The sequence below is a fragment of the Orcinus orca genome, chromosome 20, assembly GCF_937001465.1.
Source record: "Orcinus orca chromosome 20, mOrcOrc1.1, whole genome shotgun sequence".
NCBI classification, from domain to species: domain Eukaryota; kingdom Metazoa; phylum Chordata; class Mammalia; order Artiodactyla; family Delphinidae; genus Orcinus; species Orcinus orca.
In genome coordinates, this window is record NC_064578.1 from 1,327,807 (window position 1) to 1,346,921 (window position 19,115).

Below are 19,115 nucleotides of genomic sequence, written 5' to 3' on the forward strand. Positions count from 1 at the left end.
CACAGACACAGGCACACCCTCCCGCCATATGTCACGCACAGCCCCGCGCTCTCCCACGTGGGGGCTGCGCGCCCCTGGGCCCGGCGGGGGTCCAGCCCAGGCCGAGGGACCCAGGACTCAGCAGAGGGTTGGGCTGTGCAGGACTTCCTGAGGCAGACCCTCGCCGGGACTGACAGCTCTCCTAGCCCTCCCTCGCCTCCAGAAAGACCTCCGTGCCCTGCCCACTGGCTCAGGACTCCCGTCTTTCCCAGGCTCCTCCCAGCAGGGCAGCAGGCAGCTGGCGGCCCAGGTCCAAACCCCAACCCTGCCATCTGCCAGCCACGTGGCCCGAGCCTCAGTTTCCCCATCCGCCCCAGTAAGTCCGACTCATTCATGAAGGTGCTGGGCCCCGCGGGCGGCTCCCGACATTCTCAGCCTCTCGCAGGCCTTCAATATGGGAAACCTTCTAATGAAAAGAAAACAGAGGTGGCGGAGACCAGCCGGCCGGCCGAGGTAACCCAAGCCAGCGGCCTGGGGCATGAATGGGCCCTTTCATGGGGCGGCCACAGAACGAGGGCCTGGGGCGGAGATCACCGCGTTCGGCCCAAGGAATGGCAGTGCCCAGGGCAGGCCCGGGGCAGGGAGGAGACGGACAGTGGCCTGCAGCCCCGGCCTCGGGGCGTCCGGGCCCAACCTCCTCCCCTTCCCCGTCCTGGGCGCCCCCCTGACACCCAGCCCGGCTACAGGAAAGGAGCCGGCCGTCCCCTGTCCAAATGCCACTGTCGTTGTTTTTCTCCTATAATTATGTCTCCGAGGGCTAACTACAAATTTACATTTTGCTCAGGTCGGTCATTTATCTGGAGCCTGCGAGCAAGGCCCCAGCTGTAAAGGGCGCATTCATGTGTGTTTTTGTGTTGCTCGGGGTGACGGGCCATGGCGCGCGGACACAACTGCCCCTTTTAGCCGGGGCGGCTCTGGGAGCAGCGGCGCCCTCACCGCCTGGCCTGTGTACACGCCTCCGTGCCGCTGGCCATGAATGACTTCAGTGTACAGAGGTTTTCTTTTTCCATACCTGGCCACCAGAACGTCCAACATTCTTCTAGAAAAAATGTGGCAAGGTCCCTGGGATCGTTTTCTCTCCAAACGGCTGACCCATCCCAGTCTGGCCCTGACACAAGCCAGCTCTTCCACTTAATGACGTGAAAGAAAAATCATGCTTCCGTTTTCGCCACCTGCTGTGATGGCCCCAACCATGGTCCCCTCTGACTTCCTGGGGGCGAAGGTCAGCGATGAGGCATTCCTCCTGGGTCTTTGAAGAGACACGGCGGGCTGGCGTGGGCCCGCCTGCAGGGGCAAGTTGCCGGGCTGGGTGCAGAGCCGGCCGGCCTGGGTCTGGGACCAGCCCAGGGAGAGGGTCCCTCTCTGGACGCCAGCGGATGTCCAGGCGGCCCTGGGCCTGGGCACGGGCCATCCCTGATGTCCCCGCTTGTCCCTGCCGGGCACTGCCAGGAGGCTGCCTCTCCTCCCCGGGGGCCATATGCCTGTCACGGACGCCTCCTCAGGGGTGAACACTGAGTTCAGGATAGGAGGGAACACGCTGGGTAGGTGGGTGGGTGACCCGACCTCAGTTCGGTGTGCGTGTGTGACCGCGTGTCCGAGTGTGTGTGTACACATGCACATGTGATTGTGTGTACGTGTGTATAGGCATGTGTTAGGGGAGGTGTGTGTGTTCCTGAGTGTGGGTAGGTGTGTGTTTACACGTATGTGAGAGTGTATGTGCATATGTGAATGTGTATATATATCCCCGAATATGCATGAATACACGTGTCAGTGTGTGTACGTGCGTGTGCATGCTTGAGTGTGTGTGCGAGTGTGTACACGTTTATGTGAGCGTGTACGTATATTCAAGAGAGTATGTGTACACGTGAGTGTGCCTGTGTACGTGTACACGTGTGTGCACGTCCACGTGTGTGAGTGCGTGTGCGCTCACACCTATTCTTCTGGAACTCAGGATCCCTGAACCAGAGGCCGGGCCTGCTCCCCTGCTTCCCACCCCCCACCGCCCGTGCCTGCAGCGGGGCCGATGGCCAGGAACACTCGTATCTGCGGAGAAGCGAACCAGCAGAGTGCGTACAGCCGCGCAGTAGCCTGTGAATGTGTCCCCGACGGCTCCTCTCGCGGCTGAGCCCGCGAGGATTTCCTCCGATCACCCATCTCTCTGGGACCGCGCCCACGCCAGTGAGGGTCCAGCCACGTGGCCCGAGCCTCAGTTTCCCCATCCGCCCCAGTAAGTCCGACTCACTCATGAAGGTGCTGGGCGGCAGCGCTGCGGGGTCCGGGTCACACCGCAGGCCCGCCCCTTCCTTCCGCCCTGTCCTTGGTTTCCCCACCCCGTCCCCATGGCTGCGTGAGAGCACTAGTGGACAGTACCTCACATGGTCACCATCAGTGACTCTCCTGCTGACTTACTTCCCCATCACACTCCCCCAGTTCCCACAGTGGTCGTGACTAACAGCTCGTGGTCAGGACAGCCCGACAGTGACCCCCCACCCCCTTCTTCCCGGGACCTGCCCCGAGTCTCCCAGCCGGAGCCCCACCTCCCGCCCCTCCGTCGGCAGCGGGCGCCCAGCACGTGAGTGTGGGGACGTGCAGAGCCCAGGGCCCCGGCCCTGCAGACACTTTTCACAATGGCCGGGGAAGGTCAGTTCAGAGCCCGCGTCGCCCGGCCCTCTGTGCTTGTCCAGGCCTCGGTCACCAGGGTCCGCCCGGGACACACTTCCATGAAGGGCTGGACCCTCCCTGGCTGCCTGTCGAGCAGAGTGGCTTGAGCAGTGGGCTTTGTGGGCAACACGTGGCCCGAGCACAGGGCGGGCGGCGGAGAGGCCTTCTCCGGTGGACCCTTGGTACCACGGCCCCACCCTGACGCCCAGGCTGCACACGGGGTGGCAGGAATCACGGTCCTGCGGCCGCGGCCTGACTCCAAAGAGGCCTCGTGTCCACAGGCTCCGCACACCCCCAGGTGCCCCCCGGTTCCGAGCCTCGGACCCCAGCATGACCACTAGTCCTTGCCCACAGCTCTCTGCCACGTCCTGCCCACTGGCCTCCAGCTGGTCCTGCTTCCCGCCCCTGCCCCCGAGGTGCCAGCCTGCACAGAGAGCAGAGGCTTATCTGGGGCTCCACCCCCAGGGCACCCCCTTCCTCAGGAGGGCCTGAGGGGCTACGGAGCCTTCCGGGGAAAAGCAAACCGCGGCAGTGCAGCCTCGCTCTGGCCTCTGTCATCACGGGGAGAACCTGGCCCCCCCCGCCCCCGAGCTGTGCTGTCTGCGTCGGGGCCACAGGCGGTGGTCTGTGCTCAAATGAAGTAAACGTCGGAATTCACTTTCCCGCTGTGCTCGCCCCACTCCCAGTGCTCGGCGGCCACGTGCGGCCGAGGAGCTGGGCCGGACAGCGGGACAGCGCATCCGCCATCGCAGGAAGAACCATGGGACCTGCTGGCCAGAGGTGTGCACGTGGCCGGCCCGACAGGCGTTGGGAAGATCCGAGCAGCGCATCCTAGTCGGCGGCCCGGGTTCCTCCTCCCACTGTATCTTGTAGAATCAGCAAAAAACCAGTCACGCACCTACCAAACCCTTGTGCTTCACCAAATGAAGCCACCGCCTCCCCTTTGGGCCCCATCCCTTCGGATGGCATCGGATGGAAGGGGCGGGAGCAGGGCCAGCCCAGCGCCCAGGGTGATGTCACCAATCAGCCCCTCCCCCTAGTCCTTCTCGGCCCCTCCCCCAAGTCCTTCTCGGCCTCCCAGGCAGCCTTTCCATGGAGGGGCGTAGGTATTGGACACCTGCTCACACCTGAGCCGAGGCTGTCACCTGACCGCTGCCTGCGTGGTCCTGGTACCCTGCGCACGTGAGGTTGGTGGGAATGCAGTGGTTCCCGCCCTCCGGGGCGGTCACTGCCAGGCGCTGACTCGGATAAACAGGACGTTCACGTGTCGTGCAGGCTCTGGAACACACGGGGCACCGTGCCCGCTCACCCTGCACACGGTGAGCCCGCACAGCTCCCAGGGCTCCAGCGCAGCCGCTCCAACTCAGCGGCACCCCAGGCCCGGCACAACCCCGCATGGTGTTTGCTACCAAGAGTCTAGCTGCTCAGGGCTGCAAAGGTGGGTTAGTGTCAGTAACGGAACAACTCATTGCAAAAACATCCAGGACATCATGGGGGGGGTGTCTTTCTAAAACATGGACTCTGTCGTGTCACGCCCCTGCTCAGAGGCCGCTCATGGCTCCCTAGGACGACACGTACTGTCAGCTGTAGACTCAGGGCCTTTGGCCGCCAGGGCCAAGTGCCTCCCGGTCTCAGTGCCTTCCCTCCTCTCTGCCTCTCCCACCCCAACTCAGGCCACACTGAGCTGCCACACGTCACCCTAAATACCCCTCCGCCTCCCCCACCTCACTGTGCATTTCCTCACCTCCTGCCAACTTTGCCAGCCCAGCGAACTCTCATTGATCCTTCAGGACGCACACAAGAAGTCCCCTCCTCTATGAAGCCTTGTAGACCCTTAGACTGTGGCACGCACGCACCACGCTGTGCACCAGTCCCGCCTCGGGGCCTTATTCATGTTCGTACACCTCACTCCTCAGCTCCATACGTCCACAATGGTCTGATTCTGTCCTTTCATTCTTTGGCACACAGTCGTCCCTCAGCCTGGGATGCTCTCTTCTCTGTCACTTGAAGCCCCTTCCCTCTTTTAAACCCATTCAGGATGCACCCCACCCTCTCCAGGGAGCCATCTGTGCTTAACACAGCGTGGCCACGTGACATGGGCAATTGCACAGAGCATCCGATGATGGCAGTGCCAGAAAGACGGTCTGGTCCAGCCTCTTCATTTTACAGGTGAAGAAACAGAGGCCCAGAGAGGGAGAGACAGCTGGGGCCCGGCCGGAGATGGAACAGCTCTCCCGGGGCTTCATGCTCTGCACTGAGCCCAGAGGAGCCCCCTGCACGGCCTCTCCCCAATCCCCAGGCAGGGCTGCAAGGCTGGCAGGCCCTGTCCTGCTCTGCTCACCCTCCAGGCGTCTGTGCTTCATTTTACTGCCCCCAAACCTCCTTACACATGCCCAGCGCCACCGTGAGGCACCTCCACGATCTGTGCACCAGGCAAACTGTGACCATGGGCAGCCCTGCAGCTCACCAGCCGTGGGATTTCAGACACCTGCCATTTTCTGAGCCCCAGGTTTCTCCTTCGAAAGTGGGGATAACACATATTGGTTGTCAGGATGATTCAAGGAAATGATGTTTGTAAAGCGCTTAAGAGAGAGCCTGACAGAACCAGTGGACTGCTACCGTCGCTGTGATGTGACGGTGATGCTGCTGGTGGTGGTGATACTGGTAGTGATGATGGTGGTGACGGTGGTGATGCTGGTGGTGGTGGGATACTGGTAATGATGATGGTGGTGATGCTGGTGGTGGTGGGATGATGGTGGTGATGCTGGTGGTGGTGGGATACTGGTGATGATGGTGGTGACGGTGGTGATGCTGGTGGTGGTGGGGATACTGGTAATGATGATGGTGATGACGGTGGTGATGCTGGTGGTGGTGGGGATACTGGTAATGATGATGGTGATGACGGTGGTGATTCTGGTGGTGGTGGGGATACTGGAAATGATGGTGGTGACGGTGGTGATGCTGGTGGTGGTGGGGATACTGGTAATGATGATGGTGGTGACGGTGGTGATGCTGGTGGTGGTGATACTGGTAATGATGATGGTGGTGACGGTGGTGACGCTGGTGGTGGTGGGATACTGGTAATGAAGATGGCGGTGACGGTGGTGATGCTGGTGGTGGTGGGATGATGGTGGTGATGGTGGTGATGCTGGTGGTGGTGGGGATACTGGTAATGATGGTGGTGACGGTGATGATACTGGTGGTGGTGATATTGGTAATGATGATGGTGGTGACGGTGACGCTGGTGGTGGTGGGATACTGGTAATGATGGTGGTGGTGACGGTGGTGATGCTGGTGGTGGTGGGATACTGGTGATGGTGGTGACGGTGGTGATGCTGGTGGTGGTGGGGATACTGGTAATGATGATGGTGGTGACGGTGGTGATGCTGGTGGTGGTGGGGATACTGGTAATGATGATGGCGGTGACGGTGATGCTGGTGGTGGTGGGGACACTGGTAATGATGATGGCGGTGACGGTGGTGATGCTGGTGGTGGTGGGGACACTGGTAATGATGATGGTGGTGACGGTGGTGATGCTGGTGGTGGTGGGGATACTGGTAATGATGATGGTGGTGACGGTGGTGATGCTGGTGGTGGTGGGATACTGGTGATGATGATGGCGGTGACGGTGGTGATGCTGGTGGTGGTGGGGACACTGGTAATGATGATGGTGGTGACGGTGGTGATGCTGGTGGTGGTGGGGATACTGGTAATGATGATGGTGGTGACGTTGGTGATGCTGGTGGTGGTGGGGACACTGGTAATGATGATGGCGGTGACGGTGGTGATGCTGGTGGTGGTGGGGACACTGGTAATGATGATGGTGGTGACGGTGGTGATGCTGGTGGTGGTGGGGATACTGGTGATGATGGCGGTGATGGTGGTGATGCTGGTGGTGGTGGGGATACTGGTAATGATGATGGTGGTGACGGTGGTGATGCTGGTGGTGGTGGGATGATGGTGGTGACGGTGGTGATGCTGGTGGTGGTGGGGATACTGGTAATGATGATGGTGGTGATGCTGGTGGTGGTGAGGATACTGGTAATGATGATGGTGGTGACGGTGGTGATGCTGGTGGTGGTGGGATACTGGTATTGATGATGGTGGTGACGGTGGTGATGCTGGTGGTGGTGGGGATACTGGTAATGATGATGGTGGTGACGGTGGTGATGCTGCTGGTGGTGGGGATACTGGTAATGATGATGGTGGTGACGGTGGTGATGCTGGTGGTGGTAGGATGATGGTGATGATGATAAAGATAACGGTGGTGGCGGGATGATGTTTTCACGACCTCCAAATTCTCTCCCTCAAGGAATGCTCCTGTTTCCTGCCTCTCCTGCTGTGACACAGAACTTCACAGATGTGATGATCTCTGGGTGGGTGGCGGGTACGGGACTGTGGGCGAGAGGAGAGCTCTCAAAGGCAGGAACAGACCCGTGTCCTGAATGATGTCAGCTACATCACCTCGCCTCCTGGCCTCTGGTTTCTCCATCTGTGAAACAGTGAGGTTGAACGGGCTGATTCCTAAAGGGTCCTTCTGGGTTTAAGGTTTTCTGATGTGGTTTCTGTTTTACAGCAAGTGGTTTTGCAAGGGTCCCTCTTCCTCCTTCAGATACTGATCTTTTCTGCCATCGTTTCAACAAAGCCTGTCTCGGTGGTGCCTTTACCTGGACATCCAGCAACAAGCTGGCATTTAACATGCAGAGATACATACACACAGGGTTACTTCTGTGAGAGAGAGAGCGTGTGTGTGTGTGTGTGTGTGTGTGTGTGTGTGCACGCACACCCAGCAGACCCCCGACATCCCAGAATGCAGACACCAGTGCCTCCAAGACCCACAAATCCAGCACAGCTGAGGCACTGACTTCACCGAGAACAGTCAAGCCCCAGCGCGGCTCCTGGGCGGCTGGCTCGGTTCATCCGTAGTTACGCATCCCGGGGAGGGCGGGGACAGGAGCACCGCACCCCCAAGGCCACACCCACTCCAGTGCACCTGTGAATGCCAGTCGCTGGAGAGACGTGACTTTCCAGCACAGACCTAGGGGACTGGACCGGAGCGCTGCTTCCAGGAAGCGTGGCTGGAGACCTTGAGCGAGTCACCTCTCCGCTTGGAGCTCAGGTCCCCTCCTGCTCCCTGCGGGGATGGTCGGTCCTGCCCGGCCTCTCGAGATGATCGTGAGGACTGAACTGCTGGACATGCACCAGACCCTCCGTGCACTGTCGGGTCCCGTGTGAGCACGGGGCGGATCTTCCAGGTGTGTGGCTGCACGCATTTCAGGATAAGTGAGCACCTGCGACCCCAGACCTCCTCCCAGGGCTGTGCCAGGGATGCAGGATGTCATGATGCTCAGTGCCCAGCTCACAGCAAGAGCTTCGAAAACGAATCTCCTTCTCCCCCTTCCACTCCCTCTTCCTCTCCCCCTCCCTCTTCATTATAATCATTATTATTAATTGTTGTTGTACACAAAGCGAAGACATGCTTTAGTTAGAAAACACGGAAAGGGACGAGTGATGTCATCAAATGGACACCACCAGCCCTTAGCTCGCTCCAGAGCAGATGCTTCTAAAACAGCCTACAGGTGGGGGGGGGGGTCTGAGGCCCCCGCCGGCACTGTCCTTGCTGTACCGGGGCTGAGGGGCTACGGCTGCCGTGTGGCTGTCCCCTAGGGAAGCTTGTCTCGTCCCCATCCTGTCTTCCTGTGGCCAGGGCCTCCTGTGAGCTGCCTGCTGAAGGGGTAGGTGGGCAGGGGCTGAGCAGAGGGTCCGGGGCCCGAGAACATGCAGAGCGTCCCTCTGTCCCAGGGCAGCCCGGGGCAGGACACAGGGGACATTATGCTGGGCTGGCTCCGCCCCGGGCAATGGTTTTGTTTTGTTTTGTTTTAAGCAGGAGACTAAGTGTTTGAACATATGCAGACACGCGTGGTGGAGGGGCCGCAGGACCTGGGAGCTGGAAGCCGGGGGCACCGGGATGAGCAGGTGAGCACTCAGCGTCTTGCTGGGCTGAACTGTGCCCCGGCGGCCGCGGAGATGGGCCTCAGGGCTGTCTGAGCGTCTGAGGACCGGCTCACAGAGTGGATGTGGGTTGAAGGTTGTGGGGTTTGGAGGGACATGATGGGAAGGGCCTTTGCTGCAGCTGCTCCAGTCCTGGCTCTGAGGCATCTTAGCTGTGCCCCCCACGAGCCACCCTGTCTCCAGGGACAAAGGAGTGAGCGGTACAGGAGGGCTTCAGGCGGTGGTGACAGTGTGCTGTACAGCTGACCATCTAGCTTAGGTGGCCTGGGGCACGTTCTGAACCCCCTGGACCTAGTTCCCTCCTCGGGGTGACCATCCCCATCTCTGGAGGAGGGCTGGACACACGGGTTACAGCAGGGGAGGGCTGGGCTCTGCAGACACGTGGGGACACCCGCCCTCTGCCCGGGACACAGCCCAGGAGACAGATGTCATCCCTGGAGGGGGTGGAGACCCGGGAGGGGTGGGTCCCGAGGTGCTCAGCCTGCGGTCACCTGAGAGCTGGGGTCTCAGGTCCCCTCTCTGAATCCTTCTCGAACCCGACAGAGCCCCGCTCGGAGCAGCTCGTAAGAGATCTCTGCAGGGAGACGTCTCTTTCATTCACCAAGAGAAAAGCAAAGTGTAGCGGAGTGAGCTGTGTCCCCCTAAAAGATATGCTCAAGTTCTCACTGCCATTGCCTGTGAGTGGGCCTTATTTGGAAACAGGGTCTTTGCAGATGTCATCAACTTAAGATGAGATCATGCTGGACTAGGGTGGTGATTCCAATAGCTCGGGTCTTTATGAAAAGAGGGGGATTTGGACAGACTCAGGAAAAAGGGCCATGTGATCATGGAGCCCCCTGGAGCTGGAGGAGGCAGGAGGGACCCCCCAGAGCCTCTGGAGTGAGCACGGCCGCACGACACCTGGATCTGGGGTATCTGGCCCCAGAACTGTGAGAGGATACACGTCTGTTGCTTTAACCCACCCGGTCTGTGGTGATTTGCTATGGCCGCCCTGGAAAACGCAGGTACCACCCGGGGAACCAAGAAACACGCGGTGACACAAACAGGCGGCTTGAGGAAGAAATACCACGGCCGATGCACAGGACACGCTGCTTCCGTGAAGCGTGGACACGTCAGCGATGTGACACCGTGCTGTGTTTCTTCAGCAAATTGTCAAAGATTTAAAACACATAGACTCTGCGAGTCTGGCCAGGGCACGCGACAAGGATAGCTCGCAGGGCTGTTTCCCAGAGCCTTCCTGCCTTTCGTGAGTTCATCCTGGAAGCAGTCAGACCAGGTGAAGTGTGTCCTCCCCCCACCTCGTGATGTCTAAGGTGGACGTGATCTACATAAAAGCCGCGAGAGAGCCTGACGCCAGAAAGCATTGGAATCCCGCGTCCGCCGCCCAGGAAACTGTTCCTTCTGTGTCAGCGTGAAAAGCCGCTTACAAGAGACATCGGTGCTAATTTTATGAAAAGGCAACGAGACCTGTGTGCTCGGGGCACGGGAGCCTGCTGAGTCAGCAGCGGGCATTCCCTGGGCTGCAGAGTCAAGCGGAGTTTTGAAATTTCCCTGTTTGGGTTTTGCTGTAGTTTCCAAACTTTGTGTAAAAAACAGGTATTATTTTTGAAACAGGAAAACAATGCAATTAAAAGCAGTGGTCTTGGCCCAAGAGCTCAAAGCCACCGCCTGCTGGCCTGCTGGGGCTCAAGTTGGTGGCGGGGGCGGGGGTGTCCCCGGGGCGGGACCGGACGGAGCAGACAGCTGTGGTTTCTGAGGCCGCGGCGGGGGCAGCTTGTTGTGACTGTTCTGAAGTCCCTGAGGCTCGGGTCGATGGTCCAGCGGTGGCTTCCGTGACTGCACAGCCCTCACCCCCCCCAGCCCTGTGACAGCCTACTTTGTCATCTGAGAGACGGGGTGGTGGGACAGTGTCACCCCATGGAACTGTCACGAGAATGCCCATGTGCTCTGGGAGCGCTATGTGAACTGAGCACCCCGCCGCCAGATGAGGGGCTGGGCCCAGAGAGGCCAAGTGATTCACCCCAGGTCACACAGCAATGGGCTGTGGGCCAACAGTAAACCCTACTTTGTCCGACCTCAATTCCCACGTTCTTTCCACATGGAGAAGGGGGAGAGGAGGCCTCACGGGTCCAGGTGTGGATGGGCGGCCCCCTGGACCTGCTGCACCGACCCCAGGCTGATTCGGAGCGCCTACAAGGGTCAGCTCGGCCCTGCCTACAGGCCGACGGCGTGGAGGGGCCCAGGGAAGGAGCAAGCAGCCTGACCCCAAGGGCTGGGTCTGCACGCCATTTGCACGCCAGACTGGACGTGGTCCCCCGACGGTGGGTGCAGGGCATGGCCTGGGGGGTGGGCTCCTGTGTGAAACGTCCAGGGAGGGACCCGTGAGGCCAGCCGACGTGCGGCCAGAGCCTGTGTGGGGCTCAGCGTCACCGGCTCCGTGTTGGCTCCTGGACACTTGTTACCAGCCTGGGGTCAGCCGGACGGGGTCCTCCTGGAGGAAGTGGCACTGAGGCCAGGGGGGCGGGGTGACTTGTCTGAGGGTGCCCAGCAGAAGCGGCCCCTGCTCCAGGACAGACCACCTCCAGGGAGGGCTTATTCCCCGGCGGGGGAGGGGGAGTCCCTGGCCAGAGAGCTCCCTGAGGCTGGGCCACTCCCCACTCCCCTCAGAGGAGGAGAACGATGGGGCCAGGCCCTCAGGTTCAACGAGGAGCACAGCCACCGCAGAGGCCACGCTCCCCGGGCCACACGCTCCCCGGGCTGCTCCCAGCCAACGACCGAGCTCCACCCCCGGAGAAGCAGGGCCTGCCGGCATCACAAAGCCTTCAAAGGCGAGGGCAGAGCCGTCAGGCCTCTGAGACCCGGCAGGGGACTCTGCTCTGCCTGCTGCTGGAGCGGGGCTGCGTCCATCCCCGGGGAGCCCTCCACAGACTCGCAGGCACGCAGGGTCCTCGTCTCCACCGTCCTCCCCTCTCCTCGGTCCGTCAAGGCCGTCACGGGCTCCGGAGCCCGACCCAGAGGCCCGGCCATCTGTCCGAAGGCCCAGGCCCTCGACGCCAAGCCCTCTTCCTGGCGCAGAGGCGGGGTGCGCGCGCAGGCCCGCCTGTGTTGGACACAAGCGCTGGATTGTTCTCTCTGCCCTGTCGGCTATTATGCGGAGGCCAGTCCTAAAATAATATCACGTTTCCTCTCTCATCACTTGGACGGAGGACGCGCATCCGGGATCCAGCTGGATGGCGTGCTTTCATGTGCGGCACCGGGGGCTTCCGTGCCACCGCCCAGGGGCTCTGTGCCGGCCGCGTCCCCCGAGTCCCCAGCGTGGGAGCTGCTCTGACGGGGGCGCTGCTTCTGTTTTTTCCGTCTCTCGGAAGGTTGGTCTCTTCACGGGAATGTTCAGCATTCCAGACGGGGCCCTGGACCCCGGGGGCCGGAGCCAGTGACCGGCTGGTGACGGAAGGCAGGTCTGGCTCGAGAAGGCGCCCCTGGGGGATGGTGGTGCCTGGCGCGTGCTAGGTAGTCGGCACACACTCGGGGGGACGCCGGCACAGGGAGCCCTCGCACGGGCAGCCTCCTCTCTGCGGCCACGTGGCTTTGCTTTGCCTTCTAAGTGCGTGCTTTAGTTTATCACAGCGCCTGGGATGTGTGCTTCCCTCTGAGAGCCTCAGGGCCTCCCTGGGTTCCTTGCCGTGGCAAGTGTTCCGGTGCCCTAAGCGCGAGGGAAGAGGGCGGAGGCCGCTCCTCGTGGGCCTCCTGGGGGAGGGTGAAGCCCAGGCTTCCGCGCCACTCAGACTGCTTTCAAATCCCAGCCCGTCACTAGTTCCGGCACCTTGGGCTCCAGCTCTCCTGGTGAAGCAGTTTCAAAGGCAGGACCCGGGAGGGAGACCCAGCCGTTTGCTCCCGTTGCTAGAAGCACTGTGACGGGGCAGCTGCACCTGCAGGAGGAGGGGGGCTTAGTGCCCAGAGCAGCGCTGCCCACGAGGTGTCCCGGGGGACAGGGACTCCTGGTTAGCCGCCAGAAAGCAGCATTAGCACCTCCTCGGATGCAGTTAGCGGTTGTGTTCCTGGAAAAGGCGGTGCCTTAAGATCATGCCTGTTGTGGCGGAAGGAGAACAGGAGTCAGACGAGGAGGCGCCGCAGGACGCTCCAAAGGCAGGGGGTCCTACGACACTTCCTCGCGCGGGCTTGCCGGTGCGGGGCTGAACGTGGGAGAGCCCGGCCCCAGGGCCAGCAGTGCCCTCCGGGCCTTGGCAACCACGGTGCTCCGGCGGGATGGTTCCACTGGCTCTGAGAACCCCTGGCTTCGGCTTCCCGCGCAGGCCCCCCAAACCCTGCCAGGCCCTGGCCGACGCCCGGAGACCCCCGTTACAACGCTCCTTTAGCCGGTGCTCCAGTGGGAAACAAGCAGCCTCGCAGCTGGGACTGTGGTTGTGCCGCTGGGGACCACGGGGACCTCGGCAAGGGTGACTGGAGAAGGCGCCCGCCCTCTGCCCCATTGGCCACCCCTGGGACACAGAAGTCCGCTCTGTGAAACTCCCAAACCAAACGTGGACACGTGAGGGCCAGTTTAGGTGGGCTGAGGTCGCAGGTAAGACACATTTTCACTCTGAAAGAATGACAGCAGCTCCCGCAGTTTGGGGGACCCGCAAGGACCTCCATTCCTCCCCCCGTCCCCCACAAACCTCCCTCGAGAGTTGAACACTGTCACTGGGGTGTCGGCCGCTCGGTGTGTCCTTCTGAATTGTCACAGCCCCTCTGAGGTCTACGAACCCCAGGCAGAGACGGTCCCGTGTGTGGTCTGCAGGGGCCGAGGGCCCCAAGCAAAGGAGAGTTTGCTTTCACTCTGAGCACAAAACCCCAGTGATGGTTCCTATTTGAGTGCAAAAAGGCCAGGCAAGCCTGGGACAACTTCAGCAACAAAATTAATAATGACAGTCACGGAGTAATAACCAGGAATTACAGTAATAATGACAGTAATAACCAATAGAATAAAACAATGTCCGTGAGTCCATAATGGTTCAGAGCATTGCTTCAGTCCCTGCGTGCGGGAGGGCAGACCTCGCCCAGCACAGCCCGGGTGGTCGGTGCAGGGGACCGTTCATGCCTCAAACGTGGCAGGACGAGCTGCCACGACAAGGACCATCGACGGATGCTAAAATCAGCACACCAGAGCTCCACGGGAAAGAGGATGTTGACATAGTCACATAAGACGCTCCGTAATTACAAGGAGAAAAGGAGTAGCTTACAGCGCAGCCACGCGGCACCACTTAACCAACTGATGGACGTTACCACGGCCGGGAGTGGGACCCAGAGGCACAGGTGACCCCAGGCTCACGCGCCGAGCAGGACACGACATCACTTCTGCGGGATTCCCGCCAAAATACACAACCACTGTGTCATGGTGAAAAACGTCACACAAATGCAAACTGAGGTACGTTTTCAAAATAACTGGCCAGTACTCCCTTTCCAAAAGTGTCAAGGTCACGGGCGACTGAGGAACGATCCCGGATGGGAAGAGACTAAGGCGCCACGACCAACCGATGCCGTGTGGGACCCTGGCTGGACCCTCAACCAGAGGAAGGAGGTCACGGGTCAGCTGGTGGGGTTCCGCTGAGGCTGGAGGGGGATGGATTGCCATGAATCCACATGAATTGTCCCGCTCTACCTCGCAAGGTATCAGGAGAGCCCGGCGGAGGTATCCGAACTCTGTGCTAGTTTTGCAATTAAAATGGTTTCAAAATAAATAAGTGAATGAGAAGGCCAGGGTCAAACACCTCATAGCCTCTGGCTGGACACTCCTAGGTCTTCCGGAGCATGGCTCTGGCTCCTGCGTGGATGCCTCACCGTCCCGGCCACAGCCTCTGAATGGACTCCAGGTGGCAACATCCGTCCTCAAGGCAGTGTAGACACGGGGGGACTGGGGCCAGGGGGCGGAGAGCTGACCTCCCCCATCCCCAGCCCTCTGTGATTCTCTTACTGGAGCAGCTCCGGTAAACTTGGAAATAGGATGAGTCCCTGCCCCAGCCCCTGCCCCTAGCCCTAACCCTCTTCCCCTGGGGCCCCTGGGGAAAGGCCCTGTGGAGAACGGAATAATGAATCCCAAAGACGTCCACGCGCTGACCCAGAGCCCGTGAGTGTTACCCTGCGCGGCAGAGTCCCTGTGCAGAGGTGGACAAGTCAGCGACCCTGAGATGGGAGATGACCCTGGATTATGGGGGGCAAGCGTGCCCAGCGTCACCTCGAGGGTCCAGGTAAGAGGGAGACAGGACGGTCTGAGTCCGTGAGAGGTCTGAAGACTCTACAGGGCTGGTTTGGAAGGTAGGGGAAGGGGCCACGAGCTAAGAAACGCAGGCTCTTCCAGAAGCTGGAAGAGGCAGGAGACAGACTCACTCCCGGGGCCTCGAGGGCGTGTCGTTCTGCCGACACTTTGAGTTTAGCCCAGTGAGATTTCTGGCCTCCAGAACAGTGAGGTAAGGAGCGCGCGGGGCTTGAGGCCACTCGTTTTGTGGTCGCTTGTTGTGGCAGCCACAGGACACGCGTGCACTGGGTGAGGCGGTACTGATGACAATGAATTAGGTCGTCTTGAGTGTAAACCACGTGCCCAGCTGTTGTGCTTTATACACGGTAGCACCTGAATCCCCACAAGAGTGCCCAGATGGTCGGAACTGTCCCCACCCCAGAGATACGGCAGCCTGGGAGGAGCGACGTAAAGTCAGCGCCCATGGTGACGGATGCAGGCAGAATGGGGGGAGACGGGATTAGGATCAGGAACCTGAATGCTCTCCTTCTGATGGCTTGTGAGATGGCATCCCCTCTGCTCTGATAAGTCAAAGGGGACCCTCGGTCCCCCTCACTTGCCCCCATCGCAGCTCCTGTTTGCCAGGGATGGTGGAGGACATTCATGACCGAGCTCAGCCCCCAGGCCAATCCAGTCCCAGGGAGTTGACTTCTCACGGCCAGGACCCTCTGGTGGCAAGTGACAGAAAACCTGGCCCACATGGACCAAAGCTAGGAAGGGAGTGTTTGGCTCACGTAACGGGAAAGACCAGTGGCAGCCCTGGCCCCCTGCTGGCTGCTTTCTCCCATGGGGCAGCCTCAAGCCGTCCTGGTCCAGCAGCAAATGGTCCCCCCTGACAGCCCAGAGTACGTGGTCACAGCCTCCGGAGGGCCACAGTGGCCGGGGGACGGATGCCCTGATCCATGGAGCTGTGGATGGAGACAACACCGGCCCGAAGCCCAGCAGGTAGGGAGAGTGACATAAACCAGAGAAGGAGGGAGACAACGCTGAGGGTTAAAAACTCAGCAAATACAGCCCCTCGGCCTAGCTTCCACTCTGCAGGTCAAAGAAGTGGAGTCTGGATCTGCCTGAGATTACGTGGCAAATACTCAGCAGGGCTGGGACTCTGCTCAGAGATTCCCAACAGTGCCATCTGAGTGTCTCCACATACAATTGGAAAATGAAATTTAGAACTCAATACCATCTGAAACATCACAAAACAGCACCTACCCAGGAATAAACTCATGGAAGATATGCCAAACCTTCGAGCAGAAAAACTGCATCACATCACTGAGGCAAGGTTATTTGAGAACCAAACAAATGCAGGGATACACCACATCCACGGATTGGGAGACTCAATGGTTTAAAGATGCCAGTTCATCCCAAACTGATCTATGGATTCAATGCAATTCCAATCAAAGTCCCACTAGCTTTTTTGGAGTCAACAGGCGAATCCTAAAATTTATGGGGAAACGTAAAGGAACAAATATAATGGAGTCTAGAGTTTCTAAAACATGTCACTCGCAGCGTCTGGGATACAATCCAAAAGAAACAAGAAGATGTGACTCTTTCTCAAGGCAACCAACAGAGGCCAACCCTGATGTGACCCAGATGTTAGACTCAGTAGACAAGGATTTTAAAGCATCTATTTCATTAGGCTCAAGGATGTAAAGGAGATTATGTTTGTAATAAGTGAAAAGACAGGAAACCTCAACAGAAAAAATAGAAACTATAAAAAGGAAACAAACAGAAACTCTAGAACTAAAAAAATACAATGTGTGAAATCAAAAAAAGTCACTAGATGGGCTAGATGGCAGAATGCAGATGACAGAGGAAAAAAATCAGTGATCTTGAACACAGATGAATAGAAATTATTTAATTTGAAAGCAGAGAGATAAAGACTGAAATTAAAATTCACAGAGACTCAAGAGACATACAGAACAATATCAAAAGGTCCACTGTACGTGTACTTGAAGTTGCAGAGGAGAGGAAGGTAAGAATGGGGCAAAAATATTATTTGGATAAACAACAGCTGAAAATTTCCCCAATTTGATGAAAGACATAGATTCACAGATTTAGGAAACTCATCGGATCCCAAGCAAGAGAAATACAATGAAAACTACACTTAGGTTTGTCACAAACGTCTGCAAACCAAGGATAAAAAGAGAATCTTGACAGTAACCGAAGATAAGTGGCACCAAAAAGCCAGGGGAATAATGACCCAAATTACCACTGAGTCCTGAGTCCTCACTAAAGTCAACAGGAGCCAGAAGCCAGCAGAACATCTTAAGTTCTAAAGTTAAAATTAAAAACTGTCAAGCCAGACTTTTGTCTCCAGCAAAAATATCCTTCAAGAATGAAGGTGAAATGAAGACATTTTCGCTAGGAGGATTCGTCAGAAGCCATATTATGAGAAATACTAAGTTCTTAAGGCTGAAGGGAAATGATACCAGACAGAAGTTCGGATCTTCTGGAAAGAAAGAAGAGCCGCTGAAATGGTAAGCAGGTGGGTGAACTGTTGTGAGCAAGGGGCAGCAAAGCTCCTTCCGGATTCCCGCATCCTGTGCAGAAGCCAGAGGTCTTCAAGTGATCCTTAAGCTTACACAACTCCAAGGATCATCTTACCAGGATTTTTGTGAGAAACGGACAGGCTGATTCGAAAGTTGACATGAGAACGTAAAGGACCAAGAATAGCCAAAGCAACGTTGGAAAAATAAGAACGAAGTTGAAGAACTAATACTAGTTGAATTTAAGACTTACTCTAAAGCTACAGGAACTAGCCAGTAGGGTACTGACACAACAGTCAAGAAATAGATCAACAGAACAGAACCAACAGTTCAGAGACAGACCCACACTTAGTCATCTGATTTTCAACAAAAGTGCCAAGGCGATCCAAGGAGAGGCTTCTCAGCAAATGGTGCTGGCACAGCTGGGTGTCTACACACCCAAATTCATTCAAGATGGACCACAGATCTGAGGGTAAAGATGAAAACTATAATGCTTTAAAATAAAATTTAGACGAATACCTTCACAGCTTGGGGATTGGCAAAAGTTTCTCAGGACATAAAAACAGTACCATATACTAAAAATATTTATAAATTAGATTGCAACAAAATGAAAAACTAGTGCTCATCCAAAGCCATCATGAGAGTCCGCCTGCCGATGCAGGGGACGCGGGTTCGTGCCCCGGTCCGGGAAGATCCCACGTGCCGCGGAGCGGCTGGGCCCGTGAGCCATGGCCGCTGAGCCTGCGCGTCCGGAGCCTGTGCTCTGCAACAGGAGAGGCCACAGCAGTGAGAGGCCCGCGCACCGCAAAAAAAAAAAAAAGCCATCATGCAGAAAATGAATGAGCAAGCCACAGACTGGGAGGAGACATATGCAAAGCATACACCTGACAAAGGATTAGCATCCAGCATATATAAAGAACCAGAACAAAATTTTTTTAAATGAGCAATCTGAACATTGAAACCTTCGCAAAGGAAGATACACAAATAGTCAATAAGCGTATGAACAGGGGTCAGCACTGCCCGCCCACAGGTAAACGCAGACTCACTCTGGCTCACCTTCTGGAGTTTTCCCATCACAGATCAGTTTCGTTGCTCCAGCTCTTTTGTTTTTGAAACTCTAAAATTTTTTACTCAACAATGTACACTTATTGTCTCTTAACTTGATGTTCTAGCTCTTTATATAAACGGAATCATGTAGCGAGTTCTGCCTCTGGGGGTGCTGGTGGGGCCATGGGTTGCCTGGGAAGGGGCATGAGGGCATTTCTGGTCCAGTATGTTGACACATTCTGGCTTACGTTTGCTGGGACTCTTGAATGGCATCCTTAAGATCTGTGCATTTCACTACATGTAAATTTACCTGAAAAGAAAACCCAGACCATACACAAACACTGACCCTTAGTGAATGATGTACGTGTTCCGGTATTTTTGGCAATGCGTACTAATGTCTGCAACTTATTTTGAAGTGCATCAAAAAATAAAAAGATGCATTGATGGGTCCACAGATGCACAGAGATACGCTAAAACAATTATATTCAGAGTTGACTGTAGGATCCGGGTGGTGGGTATGTGGGTGGTCACTGTAGCATTCTTTCAAGCTTCATGGTTGAACATTTTCATAATCAAAT